Source organism: Numida meleagris, chromosome 1, assembly GCF_002078875.1.
Source record: "Numida meleagris isolate 19003 breed g44 Domestic line chromosome 1, NumMel1.0, whole genome shotgun sequence".
NCBI classification, from domain to species: Eukaryota; Metazoa; Chordata; class Aves; order Galliformes; family Numididae; genus Numida; species Numida meleagris.
The window spans coordinates 85,874,614-85,892,001 of NC_034409.1; the positions used below are offsets into that span (position 1 = coordinate 85,874,614).

Here is a 17,388-nt window from a genome sequence, read left to right on the forward strand (position 1 = left end):
TAACACTTCTGGTGCAGTTACAAAACTGTTGATTTAGATGGCCATTGCATCAATGCAGGCTGAGAACTTAGAGGAACACCACAAAACACTAGAGGAACCAAAAAGGTCACATACACAGCAGCTAAGCACTGGACTGAAATATCAACTAGCCTATTAGCAAATGTTAATGTTATGTTAATTGTCCATGACAAAGGGCATTGGGTTTAGAAAAGGGAACTTAAGAAATCAAATATATGTGGCCAGACCACCAATTGCTTTAAGAGGCTTTTGCTGTGACCATGAATGCCACAGACTTTAAATATAAGGCTTGTACTTAGTCAAACTAAATAAAAAGCAAATAAGTTAATAAAAGACAAATAAGAAATCTTCCCTAATTTTTCTCAAGTAGTATTATCTGTTGCCAACAATATGAAGAAGATTATATTTCAGTGGCACAAGGTACAATGTGATGAACTTTAAAAATATTATGTTTTGTCATTCACACAAAGTACAATCCAGATTAATACAAAAATGTATATTTGCTTAGGATCAGTTATTGCAAAACTTTTGCCAACACTGATAAAATGAGCCTTTGCATGTTCTTTGGGCATACAGATCAGGTTAATCTTGATGCTATTTGCATAACAAAATGCTATTTCCTCCAAAGGTAAACTTAGATTTAGAACGTGATCTTTAAAGTTTGTCTCTGACTTTTCATTCAATAATAGTCCTTCATAGACACTGGGTTTAGGCAGTATCCAGTATATGTGACTTTTAAATTAGGGTTCTATTTTAACTCACGAAGTTGGAAACCTAGCTTAGTAGGCTGTGAGAATGTTCCAGGGATCAAAGGAATAGCTTTGTTGACTTGGGATCAGAAGTTGAGCAAACTTTGTCTACGTTGAAGATTTTTCCAGAGCTGCCTGATGAGGTGGGGAAGAAATGTTAACTGGGAAACTGAAAGGTGATACAAAATCTGTACCACCATCCTCAAACTGAGTGGAAATTAAAAGGAAGTTTTCTTTTTAGTTTCTGCAACAAATGTTTGTCTCTATTTTATACCTTTCTCTGAAGAGCTGAGAAGAGACAGTCTGAAGGACACCTCTCATACGAGTCAGACCACAGAAATTATCACAGAGAAACAAACCTATGTTTCTACTTTTTACATTACAAGAAGAGATGCTTCTGTACATTCTTCATGAGCTGAATATCTGAACACTGCTAGAGAAACAAAAAAAACTTGTGACAGTAATTGACAGGGAAGATATCAGTAATTGAACCCTTCAAATGAATAATGTAAAATACTGTTTTTCACTCTTTTAATAGATGGGCAGATCCAGTTTTCATTCCATCTCTCCCATTCATGCATTCATTTCTTGTCTTAACTCCTCAGACTGCGGAACTGGAGCAAAGAGATAAGCTAGTTATTTTTTTCACAAGGTCAACAGAAATGTCAAAATCTGAAGAAAAGAGAAATAGAGCATCAGAATCTGATCTCCATCACATGATAGTTGTTAATATGGAATAATAGAGTTAATTTTATACAAAGCCAAGGTATCAGAAGAAAAAGGCTAGTCAGATGAAAAAAGGCATTAAGCTCACAGACAAAAAATGTGCGCAGATATGGGCATCTCAGACTATACATCTTCTGCTGCCAAGCTTAATGCTTGTTTCTGTCATAAAATAATTTATGCAGTAAGTGTTTACAGTCATGACTGAAACTGAAAGGAACTCAGGACTTTCACAACAGAAGAGTAACTTCTAAGTGTAAAAAATTCTGGCTTAGTGTCACAAGGTTAGTCACATCAACAGAGACTTAAGTTCAGTTGATACAGTATTTTTCAAGCCAGATATAAGGTATACCCAAAAAAATAGCAGAAGGTATAAAAAAAATCGAAACAGTCTTCATCAATCCCTTTTGGTGGAGGAGGTTCCTTCCAACTTCTGTATGGTTTCTTGAGCACTTTTTTCCTTATTAGTTTTTTTCTTGTCAATGACTGAAACAACTAAATGATATTTACCTATGTCAGGTGATGTTCAGCTATATAACAAGTCACTTGTCATTTTAATCATTGGAAAATATGCAAAAAAACAAAGGAACAACTGGATAAAAATACCTCACACCAGCAGAATAGCGATCTCAAGTGACTGGCATTACACAGCAAGAAAGGGAGTGGGACTTCATAGCATCAGAGAAAGATGCCAAAGTTCAGAGCTTTTTATATTGTTGCTACACTTTACTGTCTCTTTTATATGACAACAGGTTTACAGCAATGGCTCCTTTACTGAGACATCTCTTAGTGTTGTTTCCATATATAATGAGTTACATGAAAGCAGTCATTATATTTCAAATTACAGTCCCAAGCAAGATCTTTTGTCTGTGGAGACTAATGGAAGGCAATTAATCCCTGGCAATAAAAAGCTTTAATCATATGAAAAATGTCTAATCACTGTGTTTATAATCTTTTGGAGCAGGAGCTGATGCAGAAACTCAGCGCTTAAGTTCTGGCCTAACTTTCTTTTTTAATGAGTGTCAAACTCTGACTTCCTTTAAAGTTTAAGGCACATGTTAGTCCTAATGTACATGCTTCCGTGAAATACTTAGTTACTACTTCCACTGAGACAAACACTATAAAGTGAATAGGATTAGCCTTTCAAGTACAGGTTGTTGGCTAGGTCAGTGTACTGCCATGCTGTGAGTCTTGCAAGAATTTGTGTATTGTCCCTAATGAGATTTTCAGTATTATGAGTTCAGGGAAAAGATTTTTTCCCCCCATCTGATAATCAAGTTTTTCATGTAGCAGCAAGATTAAGTAAACCTGAAAAATAATGTCCTAGAAATAATGTTCTAAAATTACTAGAATTACACAAGGAGAGTGCTTATAGTTTGAAAATTTACTTTTGAGTTTAACCATGAATCTCTGAAAACTTCAGATAAGATATGGAGTTCCACGCTCATCAGTTGAAGTAATGTTTCTTCACAGAAGCAGCTTTGCTTCAGAAGAGAAAATAAGCTTCCCTGATACCATGGCAGCCAGCCCCATATTTTCCTGCCATTTTAAGTAGCAAAAACAGGAAATTTCAGCTTTATGTACATCTCTTACATTTTAGGGACACAAATCTCTCAACACCAGTGCTTTTTGTCATGTGAGAAACTGTTCATCTGCAACTGGACTGAAATAACCAGTCTCAGTCACTACATATTGCACAACTGCATAGACAACAGTTACCAGATTTCAGCTCTTACTGGAATAATCTATTTGAAACAGATGGTTAATTGAAGTCATCCATGTTCTTTTCGTTTTCCTTCACAAAGGAAGGAGTTTCAGCACTTAGCTGACAATTGCAGCTGTTGATCAGTTCTGTCCAGTCATACTGCTGAAGGTAAAGGACATTTGACCAACCCTATTCATTTTCACCAACTCATTCCCTTCCCTAACACTAAATACCCCTTTGTTATATTCACTGAGTCTTAAACACCCTGGATTCAGTTGAAATAATGAAAAGAACTGGAAAGAAAATATACACACGTTATATATATTTTATACATATAAAATCCACTAGCGAGAGTCTGGGGTCATACTTGCCTGCTGGCCCTTAAGAAGCAGGAACTGAAAGGAGGGCAAAGGGCATTTTAGTTCTTCATCGAGTTGATAGTTTTACGTTCTCTACAGTTTTTGAGGAACAGAAGAATTTCCCTTCTTCCTTCTTACCTCTGTATTCACATCAGCTTCTTGTACTCACTGATGAAGAATGTCACCTATCAAATCTAGGCTCTGGTAATACTTTGATACCAACTTCCAGGCAGTTACAGTAATGCTGTTTAAACATATATTAACTCACCTGTAGCAAGTTTCAATTTCTCCACAGTTTTGTATATGCCAATTACACTATTCACTGCTTAGTCTTAAGTTATCACTCAAAAGCTATAGTTGATGTATATGTCAGAGCTAAAGATGAATGTTCAGCACAAAAATCCTTTCAAGTAATTTTTCTCATCTTCAAATATCAAACTGGTGTGTCATATATTAAATGAATTAAGCAATAAATGTTTAAGCTTTATTCATTTGGTTTGTCTTCTGTTCTCTAACAACAGAAGCAGAACATACTCTCACCTCCAGGACTTGAAGTTCACAATTAGGATGGAAGATGTGTTATTATTATTCTTCCTTACCATGTTAAGGTCATCAGTTACAACTGCAGCACAAACTTCAAATTTGGAGGCAAGAAAATTTAGTACCAATACTCAATTGTAAGGATGTCGTTCATAAATAGAATGTTTGTAGAGGTGGCACATGCCATGCCTTTATACCTTCATATATATTCACAAGTGTCAGAACACATCTACGCTGCTTGCTACTTTTCTCTTCCAACCCCCTTCTCTACCATACCATTTCATATATTATTTCTAATTCACTGAACAACAGAAGCTTCCTAATTCATACTGCTGAAAACTTTGTGACAAGTCTGTAAATAACCATTTGAGCAGAATTTTTTTACTCACAATCACGTTTTTAAAAAAATCTGATATCCGTTACTATGCAAAATCAAATAAAAAAATGTTTCCACAAGAAATAGGCCCACATTTAAATATCACTAAATTCCGCCAGTCACAATGATGCTGAAGTAGTTGGTTTAATAGTCTCAAATAGTAAGCCTTTCCATGACTTCTAGCATTACTAAACATCAAAAGGCATTTCAAGACCATAGGTGATGCTCTTTGAGTGAACCAGCCAGCTTGGCTAAGCAAAATTACTGCCAACACTTAAATTTCTAAAACTAAAAAGCATCTGCATCGCATTTGAACTACTATTCCACATTTGATAACTGAAAAGTTTAGCTATCTGCTCACACCACTATATTATGTGAACATCAATTTCAAAAGATTACATAGATTACTCGCCCTTTCAACTAAAGTCAAAGAAACTACACTTTTCAAAAATGGCTCCAACTTAATAGAGGATTATCCTTGTCCCAAGATGAAGTAATTGCAACAATATGACGACTATTTGTCTTTAGATATATGCTGAATTTCTGCCCTGCTTAGTATTTACTTTTATAATGAAACAAAATGTTTTGTCTTATGAATCTGTTTCTGAGATAACCCAAATATCTTTCTACAGTCCGCACTAATTCTGGATTCTTAAAGATGTAGCAGCACATTTAGATTATAAAGACAATCTTCAGAAAAATACAAGGTCATCTTGTGTAGACAGACTGAAGCCATAAATTACTCTCAAGTCAGATCCTTTAGGTCTTACTTTTGTAAGATCCTTTGATTAACTTCAATGGCAATTTTTCACAGTTTGAGATTTCATTAAAACAATTGCTTACAGTTAAAAAAGTCTCTATGCTTTACCAGCTAATTCATCGTCTTGGCACAAGAAAAATGTGCTGAAAGAGCTGCCCATGCTGCCATTACTTCTGTGAATGGTCCCAAGCTTTTCCAGCAGCAGTTCCCATACTGACAATTATTAATAAGATCTTGAAAAATTCTACAGATACACTGTTAGAGAAAATATCATGTCAAAGGACTGATAATTATTCCTCTGTCTCTACAGTGTAAAAGTACTAATAAAGGTGGATAGATGTAGATCTTCCACAGTCAGATTGTAGGAGTTAAGAAAATCTTTATCAAGAGGACAGAACAAGAAACGAATTATTACTTAAGATTACTTTTTAGAACAGAGGTTCCTGGTTAAACTTACTGGAAAATATGAGAGAAAAAATTAACAGTAAGTAAAGCAAGCTCTCATAAACAAATAAATTATTGGAAGTATTTGCATTCTTCAAAAATCAATTGATGAGGCTGTTAATTCTCTTCCTCTACATTTTTCACCTGCTTTTAATGGAAAAATAATTTTATTAATCCTTAGCAAATCAATATATAAATGATAATTTTGTTCCTCAAATCCATTCTGTCAAAACCACTATACAAGCAAAGGATGTTAGCTTTCTAAGTAACTGGAGGGTTGTTGGTTTTTTCTTTTTTTTCCTTCTAGCATATTTTCATCCTTCAAATTAACTCAGACAAATTTTTGCAGAGCAGGGCAGTGCAGGAGAGGAACAAAAAAATTAGTTTAACTATAGGTAATTTGCAGTTTTTCATTCTGTCATTTAAGAAATCAGGGTGGGAAAATATGAAGATTTGTTTTTTTTCCTCCTGATACATGAAAATTGGGTGAACAATCAGGTTGCAGAGTGAAGACTTCTGCCCAGAAACTCCAAAGCATCAGCAGTGTCCCAATTGCAACTATAACAGGAGGACTCCAGATTAGATCTTCTATGATGATTTTCAAGATCATTGATTTTGTCTAGGAGATAATTTTTTTTCCCGTTGCTGTCAGCACTATATAGTGAAAAGCAGTTTAGATTGCCCTTGGCTTTATTCTTTCCTCTCTTGCAGTTGGTTCTTGCAGCTATATCAGCCAAGGTCACAGGTACTTTTCATACGTTTCTTTAATTGAAGGCACAACACACATTAAATGGAAGAGATTATCTTCCTTCATTTCAGCTAAGATCACTTGAAGGACCATGTTTTCGAAGTAGCTTTCTCTTAGGCTTATTTCTGACTAAGCTGCTGAGTGTGTAAAGATCTCCACTGTTGGAGACACCATGTCCCTGGAAGAAGACAACAGATTTGCAGCACTGAGGCATGCAATTGATACTCAGGAGGAGAGCTGCAATGCTTGCTTGCAGTGAATGCTTGGTTACCAGGGTCCTACAGAAGAATTAAACAGAGCTTTTCCTCTCCCCATTTCTTCAGACTAATTGTACCTAAGAACACATCAGTGAAAGACATATAGACGTGTGACAAACACTGACTGCACTGAGAGTTTGGACAGCCATGGATGTTGAATGGCTGCATGGCATAATCCTATCTTAATGTGGCATTATGCATTGGATTTTCCATTGTTATCCCACATGTGGAAAACCCAGAGTCAGTAATGAGCTTAAGAAACAAGTTGCATATGCTTCTACTCTATTCTTTCAACAAAAGACTCGGTAAGTTGAATTACCTAAAGTTTTTAAATAATTGGGAACTAAAGATACAATTAGAGGTCTTTGATTTTTAAAAATAAGTTGTTCTTTTTTCAGAGATAATGTGATTTATAACATAACTTTCTAAAAGAAAATTTCATGTGAGAAGTACTTATGACTTTTCCCAAAAATCTCTTCTATCAAAGAATGGATGTTTTTCTACTTGGTTAAGTTAGAATCAAGATACTTAAAGTAGATAAGCACATTTATAAAATGTTTGTTTTAAACTCTGAACCACTGCATGCCATTTTGGCACAATGCAGTAAATTGCAGAAAGGGTTGTTTCCAATTCCAGAAAGGAAAATAGCTGGCTTCTTTGACCAGTCTGCAGTTCCAGTGAAAATGAAAGTGTAGTGAGTTCAGTGAGTAACATACCTGGATTCCTTATGGAATGTCTGTGTTCGTTCAGGAACTATCATTGAGCCATCTTTAGTGAACAGGTGTATAAAAATCCAATTACATCTTCTATGAAGATAATGAGGCTTAATAATGAGCATGTATTTACTGGTGAACTGACTGAGTTCAAAACGAAGACAGGATTTAATTGGATTCGTTTTCCTAGTTTCACGTAAATTTGAGGTTGTCTTGTTGCTCCAGAAATCTTAGCATTTCAGTTGAAGAGATACTTCACAAGAGAATACTTGAGGCTTCAAGAAGAATAGTGAGGAAGTAGCAAGCAAAGACATGAGGTCTGACTAAAGTTCCTTACCGCTGTGCTCTGAGGTTCCCTCGTTAGTGCCTCCTTTTCTTCTAAAGTTGTTCAGCATCGCTACAGAAAGAAACATTTAAGAACTCCTCTAGTGAGAAGCATAGAACTGATACCCTTGAGAAGAAAGGTTCAAGGACTCAGCTTCATTCAGGTCAGACCAAAGCACATCCCTTTGATTTTCATGCTACTTTTAACTTGAAAAATGCATGAGAAACTCCTTGCCTTTTTTCTATAGCAGTGGAGATCCTAACAATGACATCTGCATAGACTGTAGTGATGCAGGTGAGAAAAGTAGGCCTCCACTCAGTTGCCAGTTGTCACTTCACAGTCCGGGCATTGTATTTAAGCTTCAAGTTGGGTACCTTAAAAACTGAACTTGCTTAAGGTTAACTGAATAAGATAACTTGGAAAACTGTTTCAAAGGGTTCTGAGATTAAGCATCTTTAGGCCAGGATTTATGTATCAGTCAGATTGCCAATTCTGTTGGCCTTTTTTCCTATTGCTGTTCAAAGTTTATGTACCATGTCAAAGGAATCAATAAGACTCAGACTTACAAAACACCTGAAGAATGCATTTCCAGTGATTGAATACAATTAGATGGAAAACAATTAATACAAGACTTACTTGTATTATCTGATCTTGATGATTCTCAAAATAAGACACAGCTCATCTACCAAGAGGCTTTACACTTTGCTCATATTACACAGGTACCCCTGAAAGGAAATGAAGACCTGAAGAAAATCATTAGAATTAAAATTGCTCTACCACATGTCCAATGTGGACAGTAAACAATTTCCACAAAAACAACACTTTTCCCTCACCAAAGTACACTATCAAATTAGGAACGTATAGGTAGAATATTAATTTCATCTTCAAATATACTTGATACAAGCACAGCTGTAAATAAATGGTATATTTCCTTGCACCTCTCCTATGAGGACAGGCTGAGAGAGCTGGGGCTGTTCAGCCTGGAGAATAGAAGGCTGCAAGGTGACCTGGTAGCTGCCTTTCAGTATCTAAAGGGGAACTACAGAAAAGAAAGGGATGGACTCTTAAGCAGGGTCTGTGGTGATACAACAAAGGGAAATGGCTTCAAGCTTAAAGAGGGTATATTTAGCTTAGATATAAGGAGAAAAATCTTTTACACTAAGAGTGTAAAAGGAGGCACTGGAACAGGTTGCCTAGTGATGTGGTTGATGCCCTGTCCCTAGAGACTTTCAAGGCGAGGCTGGATAAGGCCCTGGACAACCTGATCTAGCTGTGGTGTCCCCGTTCATTGCAGAGGAGTTGGACTAGATGGCCTTCAGAGGTCCCTTCCAACTCTAACGATTCTAGAATTCCTTTCTTCTACTGCTTTACTGATGCAGCTATAATCTGGCAGAAAAATATATACCTTATCAAATAACACTAGCCCACACTCAGCAACAAAGTTAAAAAACATATGTTCTAATTTATAAATATTTCATACTGCAGAGAAACTCATCTCCCTCATTTACTAGCTTCCATGTTTTACCTGGGCATTTAAGTCCCAGTGAAAAGATTTAAAAAAACTTAGTTAAATTTCTCATTGCTTTATCATAGAATTAATCTCTGGAATAGCAAAACAGTGGAAAAAAGCCTCTCAGTAGAAAAGACAACCTCCAAAAACGTGGTATGTTTCACTTGTAAACAGACTGTGAATGCAAACACTCCCTCCACCCCACTCCATCTTTAACATTACAATAGCACATTGTACTGCTCATTGATATTCCCCCAGCTGTCACCCACTTGGATCTCTTGAAAGCAAACAGGCCAGTTTTCACCAGAAGACATATATTTATTTTCCCCAGAGTGAAAGATTCAAACATTTAAGCAAAAAGGGAAAAACAACACCATAAGTGCGCTTGCAATGCTAACCCTCACAAAAGAAGAAAAAATAATTTGCAAGAAATCAAATAGTTCTAATGCATAGACTTCTTCGGGAAGCTTGACATCCCAGTAAAAAAAAAAAACACCCTGAAGTTAACCACGTTTTCTTCCTAAATTGCAGTGTTTCCGTTGCTTCAACGCTCCCTCATTACTTTTAAAGCCAGTACTTGGTGACTATTTCAGAGAAGCTTAAAGGGGATGCTTCATAAGGAAGAAAACTGTGACATGGTAAAGATGTGACAGCAGTGAAACCAGATATACCACAGCTATAGAAACCTTGTCCAAATCAAGGCATACATAAGTATACCTCTTTACCAGAGCCCGCTGTACTCCATACAGTTTTTCTTGTATTTACTTTATGTTGCATCTTTAAGTCCCTAAGAAGACTGGCTACGTATACTGGTAGCACAATCATTCTTCTGAGTGCATGCCTACAACTCCAGCGTGGCACAGACATCCTCAGCTCAGCTTTCATGAGATTAACTCATGAAACAGCAGCAGATTGTGCTCAGCTACTGGGAACTCAGCAGCCACTGAGTAACCCTCCCAGGCAGCAAGGTAACACAAGTACCATTCATACCTGTGCTTGGATTATGTTAACAACCCATCACTGCTGCAAGCTTTGCAGACTGTTGTATCCTTTCCTAACGAAAACATCACTGTAGATGATTTTTCTTCACAACTTAATTTAAAAGTCATTCTCTTGAAATATCTGAGTATACAAGTCACCTATGTGCACTGACAAGTAATTTTGAGCTCATTTTAAATTAATTTTCAGTCAACTTTTGAACTGCGCTAGCTGGGACCTGTATGCTTTTTACTGTAAACCTCAGAAGTCAGCAGAAGAGAGTGTATTCAATCCTTTCAAGCTACTTTTTTTCTGGTTTATTCTTCCTGCTTTTTCTAGTCTAAAATTAGAAAAGCAACAAGAAAAATAGAAAAATGATTAAGGGCATTAAACCAAAGAAATGATGTTTACTTTAAGCACAGATAATCTGCTATTTCATAACTTCTGTATATCATAATTGGAAAAGAGGGTCACGAGTGGCATTCCTGATCAATCTTCAGCAGTTTCTCCAACCTGGAAAAGTGTTTGAAGACAATGGAGCAAAGAATGCCTTCTGTTCTAGAGCTTAGAACCACTGGATACTGCTCTACACTACTTCAAATATTGACTGTGTTGCTGTAGGTTGGCTAATAGATAAATAGCAAAACTTTCATCAGTGTTAACCGATTTGCTTCAGTAAAGTTTACAAGGATGTAAGTTTGGCTTGGCTCTATTCAAGTTGATATACTTCATTATTACCACCACATGGCATTCAGGAACTGGATCTTACAAGCAGAAATGCTTTGACAAGGCATTTGCTTTTTGCTTGCCCCCAGAGAGATCTCAGGCTGGAGGAAACTTAGTATAGCTGCTTTAAAGAGACATTTCAGAACTATAACAAGCATATAGACAATGATTTTTTTCCATGGGAAGGACCTTTTCCAGACCGAACCTCTTGAGTCAAGCACTGAGTCCTGAGCACAGATATTTAAGTACCTTTATAAAACAAGCAAAAAAGTGAAAACCAACAGAAGAAAGCAAACAACAAAACAAAAACCAAATACTTTACTCAGGCTTTATAAGGGCATGGTCTAAATTCAAGTGTTTTATTTAAGAGTGTACCACTACCTGGTTACAGAATCACAGAACCATAGGAGACCCTCTAGTCCTGCTAATGCACATTCCCTACAGCAGGTCACACACAAAAATGCATCCAGGCAGGTTCTGAATATCCTGAATATCTCCAGAGAAGAAAACTCCACAACCTCTCTGGGCAGCCTGGTCCAGAGCTATGTCACCCTCAACTATAACAACGCCTGTTAGCAACAGGATACTCAAGTACAGTACAGATCAAATATACTGCGTTATTCTCAAGTTACTAATTCATTGACACAGATGACCCACCTACTCTTTTTTTCCCCAAGTATAAAAAGAAAGAAACTCTTAGCTGACCTTTACTCTGTAGCTTTTGCTAGTGTTAAAGATTTAATGAGCTGGGTTCAGAAAGCCCTTTGGGAACTTCTACGGTCTACTGGCATTCACTATTTTGTAAGACATCCGGACTTCAGAAGGTCTTTTAGCCTCTACAGCTCTCTGTACTCTTTGCTTGTTAGGAGAACAAAAATAAGTACCTGTCAATGGTAATATGAAGATTTTTTTTAACAATCCATATACAAAACAAAGCAAACAAATGATCACTGTTGAAAGGTTTGTCCTTTTTATTTTGCATGTGGACAGTTTTACACACATACCATGCTGTTCTTACACACATCCAGGTATGTTGCTTGAGCTGTTTACCAAGAGTAACTCCTGGAATGATCCCCAGTCAGCTCAGTTGTCTCTCTCCTTTTGGTCTCTACTAGTTTTGGAATTGTAGCTGGGGTTACAGCAAATACACAGTGAAATCTTTACTGTGTGCGTAGTAGTTGTGTGTTAGTAGGGACATAAAAACTGCTCATCTGCCACGCATGATTTCAGCAAATGCGCCAGGATATTCATATGAGCTGCCACTGAGGTCTCCACCAAACCTTCAGTTTTATTGACTTTGCTAAGATAGTATCTCCCAATAACAAGTCTTATTGGGGCCAAACATTTTTACAAATTTCCTCTTTCCTAGGCTACATGGCTCAATGCTTCTCAGATGTCCTAACTAGGATGCTGAGCAGCTTCTGCAGGTAGGAACGTAAGTAGATATTATGATTTTTTAATTATTTTATCAGCTATATGATTTTTCTAAGATTTCTTCTACATAGTTCCTATGTTATAGAAATTCAACGTGATGTAATCTTTTCCCTCCTCATTCACAGCTTTCTGTAAATCCTAAGCCAGGAAAAGGTTTCCATAGACTGATTTGGTCTTAAAGTATTTCCCTCTTTCAACTCAGAGAAAATATCAGTTTTAAGAAAAGCGTATCATGCTAAACCTCATGTTCTGCATATACTGGAGTTCCCATATGCTCTGTGTTATCCAAACAAATTGGAAAACAACACACTAAACAACCATATTGTGCATTGAGATAGTATGCTGGATAGTTATTCAAGACAAGGGAAGGTAGAAATAGAAAAGGAAAGATAAAAATACTTTAAACCAAGGGCACTGAGAAGATCAATAACAGATTCATGAAAGTAAATCAAGACTCTCTATTCACCAAACAGTGTCTTCAGAAAAAAAAAAACTAGAAAACTGTGCATTATCTCAACCAATTCCTTATGAGCTTCAGCATTTTTGCCTATACTAAAAGCACACGTTTCATGTTGAACTTCCCTTTCCATATGGCCGTCCTTTTTTCTCACCTTGAACATTGTTTTTACCACTCATTCTAGTGCAGCTTCACTGTAGTCCTAGCAAATTCCGCTACAACACAATATAACTTGCAAATACTATAGAACCACCATATGATCATTCTCCAGGTAGAACATCACAAATTTGGCTAGTGCCTTAACATCCATCAATTTTCTTTTCTGCAAAAGAAAAGTTAAATCATTTCTGAATCACTCAATAATATTGTACATGATGCTGTATTTTAAAGTCCATTATTGTAGTTAAGTCCATTTACCTATATACAGGTTAAGTCCGTTTACTAGTAAACAGATTTTGTATGGAATTTGAGATTCATCGGAATACCAAGCTAGAATTCACAGTACAACTAGTTTTTCATTTTATTTCAATGGACTTTGCAAAACCACTCCCTAGCATTATTTATTATTGTAAAGTTTCATTGTGTGCCTTCCTCAGTGAAAACACCATAAAGAAAATTTACTTTCTTACCATGATTTAACACCATAAAGAAAATTTACTTTCTTACCATGATTTATAAATGGTTAAATGACATTAAATCAAAAGTAAATTATAAGAACAACACTTCAATAATTAGATGAAACTCCTAGAAATCTGGAGCCAGAAAACATTTTCAACTCTTACTACAATGGATCAGCACTCACACAAGGTCCCAGTTCCATCTAGTAAGTTGTAGTGCACATTAAGGATATCAGTATAAATAAGCAGGAGAGCATTCTGACAAGCACAGAATAGAAATCAGAACTCAGAACTACTCTGTATCCTACATTCATTAGCTTACCAGTGGTTATTTAGAAATCACTCCCAAGAAGTGTCAACGCACCAATACATCACTGTTAGGGAAAAAACCCTGACTTCCAAAGAAAGCCTTTTCAGTCTTATGAAACCTCCACACACAAATAGCATAAGGGGCATCCGTTTAGAATGATCTACTCCAATGCATAGATGAGTACAGTTCCTGCAATCTAAAAATCCACAGCATCAATATGCTTAGAATCTAGTCTGACCTCATGAATCTTGAAGCTCTCCTGAATCTAAAAACAACACACTGTTGTGCATTTACTTAAAGCATTTACTTCAAAACATCTGAAGTTAGCTGCTATTGATAACTATTAGTCACTCAGACTGGGTTGATGGAGTTCGTGATATCTGGCTTGCACAACAGCAATATGACATCCAGTATGACTAGACTAAAAAAAAAAAAAATACAGACAGACATAGATTAACTGGCTTTCAGACAAGAGTGAAGGGTTGCAGTCCAATCCCTCTTAACAAGCTTATTTGGCGATTCTGAAGTACTTTGTTAGCTATCTTCTAAGAGACATCAAAAATGCTTTTACTAAATAATACATACACAAGCCTTTCCAAACAGTTTTATCCTTATGAAGGTTCCAGTAACAGACAATTACAGATAAAAACAAAAACAAGACACAGTTTCTATGTTACAAGATATAGGGATATGCATAAACAAGCAACTGATTTTGATAGAAATCTGTAGTCAATTAACTAGAAAAACACCCAACAACTCATCAACATCAACAACCAGTCAAAACTGTTGCAAAAACTCACAGAATCACAGAAACCCAGGGGTTGAAAAGAACCTCTAGAGATCATCCAGTCCAACCCCCTCCTAAAGCAGTTCTCTACAGCAAGTCACACAGGGAAGTATCCAGACAGCTCTTGAATACCTCCATATGAGACCCCACAGTCTCTCTGGGCAGCCTATACCAATACTCTGTCACACTCACAGTAAAGAAGTTCTGAATGTTCAAATAAAACTAGAATGTGGACAGTTCACGTCCATTGGCCCTTTTTCTGTCCCTAGGCACCGCTGAAAAGGGTCCACCTAGATGATTTATGGAATTAGCAAATAACTATATGCCCTAAAGAAATGCGCACTGCAAAGGCATGTGAAGCACACTTATCCACATACATACGTAATAATTGTAATGAAAGAGCAGCATCTCATAGCTAATACTGAGCTGTTGTCTGCCTTTAAAAGAGACTATTGTAGTCTCCACCCCTCAACCAAAGAGAGGAAGCAACATAAAACATATACATTCCCATTCTCATTCAACCACTGTCTTTGGAAGCTGTAATGCGATTGAAAGCACAAGACAGCAGGGCAGCAAGACCTCAGGCCACAGTGAGTAAGACTCCACTCAGACACAACAACAGAAGATACAGAAATAAGGAAAAGAAACTGCTTACCTTCAGAAGGCCAAGAAGGTCCATAGGCATACAGGAATTCCCAGATCTCCATTTGCCAACCCTTAAATGAGGCCTGGGAAGGGTGGAGCCAGGATCCTTCTGGTCACTCAGGTACATTGCTTGCACCTGTGCTCCCCTGGGTTGGCCCTGCCTTCTCACCAGGTGCTCAATCACTGCTTCAAGCTGTGACTTAGCATTTCCACTACAGAAAAGCAACATAGCTCGGGAGTACTTGCCAGATGTACTTAATACCAAGGAAAATTTAACATTTATAGCAGCAGATAGTTGTATTTGGAAACTGAGAAAGTCCTTATCATTCATGGATTCCTGAACATACAGGTGCTTAACACAGATTGAAGAATCTAAACTGGGAAATCCTCCTCTGCAGCCACCATTGCGGCAAGTGGATTACCAACCCTTGACCTGCCTCTCTCATACTCCACCTGTCCCACATTCCTTGCTCATGTCAAACCAAGAGGATCTGGGTGTTATCTGGGAGTGCTGAATAAGACCCTTGTCGAAGCAAATGTTAATTTATTCAGAATAAGGATTATCCAATTTTTAGAATATTTTCATTTTCTTTCAGGTGAGTTATCCACCTGAAGATACGTTAAATCTCAATTTTGCAATTCTCAAGAATCTTCTTCCTAAATTTTCAGCTACTTATTGCTCCTAATAAATTTGACATTCTATTGGAGTGAATGAGCCAGAAAACAAAGGAGAGAAGGGATTTAACTGCAGCTACAAGGTCAGCACAACTTTATACAGACCTGACATCTTAATCCTCTCAGTTAAGCATGAGCCTGAGCAAGAAAATTATGACAGCCCAAAGTAATTTCCATGCATAGACATTAGAGAAAAAAATTCTAAGCAGATGAAACTCTCACAGCTGTTCACCACTAGGTTTAACTCAGGATTTCTATTTCTCCATGCCATGTATCATAGTAGGATCAAACATAAAGTTTCTTTTCTACAGTCAGTCCCCAGGCACCAAACCTTTATGGAGGGATCAGAGTTTTGTTTCCTATATCTGCAGAAAATACTTCTCTCCCAATTATAGCTGCTTACATAGGGCTTTACACAGTACCTCACGTGTAATGACCGTGTGTTCCCCCTGACCTCCGACCCACAGCTGGCAAGTAGTCTTTGTTTGGTGGTTTTATTAAAGCCCTAGGAATATCAGTGTATTGTATGTTTAAAGAATGTAAGGGTTAACTATGTAAACAACCTAAGAGGGTTTGTTTTGATCAATTTTCAGCAAAGAACTGCATTTTGAGAGAATTTTCCAGCTTTATCAGAGTTAACAGACAAATCAATAGACTTTTCTACTTGCATCTCTTTCACACATCACATCCAATCATTACCCAAGATAAAAAATTTTAAACTTTAAGTGTTGTTCTTTTTGAATCTACTCTTCTTCCAAAACTTGATTTTTCCATGAAACTATAATGATATGTTAAATTCGTATGACAACATGTACTGAGGTTAAAATGCAGCGCTGACATCTTAAAGAATAAATAAAATAATGTATGTCAAGTGAATGAGGTTTTCAGAAATGTACTTTGCTTGTTAAAATGAGCAAAACTAAATAGAAAAATACTCTATATTGTTCTGTGTATAAATTTGCTCCCTGAATGAAATGATCTAATGAGTTTTTCATGAGGTCTAGACAGTGAATACAAATGAATAAACAGAAATGTTGTAAGATAGATGACAACAATGTAGAGGAACTAGTAAGAAATGCCAGAAGGAAAAGCAGGACATGCTTTGTACAGGCATGCTAAAATCTGTGAAATAAGACTGTCCATATGGGCCAGAAGCTTCATTTTGGATCACTGCAGAGAGCCAAGTCTGCATTCATTCTGAGCGAACAGCGCAGTCAGCACTGCGTTAGGAGCATTCACGTATTAAAAATAATAATAATAATAAAATAAAAAGCCTGCTCATTCTTGCCTAGATTCATTCTATTTATTTTAAAACAGAATAAATCCTTTTCATGTGAATGTGTGGAAGTCCCTGGGGCCGGATGGTGTGCGTCCCAGGGTTCTGAGAGAGATGGGTGATGTGGCTGCCGAGCCGCTCTCCGTCGTATTTGAAAAATCGTGGCTGCCGGTTGAAATCCCCAGCGACCGGAAAAAGGGAAACATTGCTCCCATTGTTAAGAAAGGGAGAAAGGACGACCCGGGGAACTACAGGC

The 17,388-nt window shown here is 37.0% G+C and overlaps 1 long non-coding RNA gene across 3 annotated transcripts; it reads right to left on the minus strand.

The window, feature by feature from the left end:
* LOC110400796 lies at window positions 449-15,242 on the minus strand. Of its 3 annotated transcripts, none has more exons than XR_002440083.1 (4): window positions 15,192-15,242; window positions 8,354-8,442; window positions 7,730-7,789; window positions 449-1,381 (listed from the first exon to the last, which is right to left on the minus strand). It is a non-coding gene; the product is annotated as an uncharacterized LOC110400796 (long non-coding RNA). The 3 variants fall into 3 exon arrangements; XR_002440084.1 differs by having other exon boundaries at window positions 8,354-8,460; window positions 15,192-15,226; XR_002440085.1 differs by lacking the exon at window positions 15,192-15,242 and adding an exon at window positions 12,977-13,147.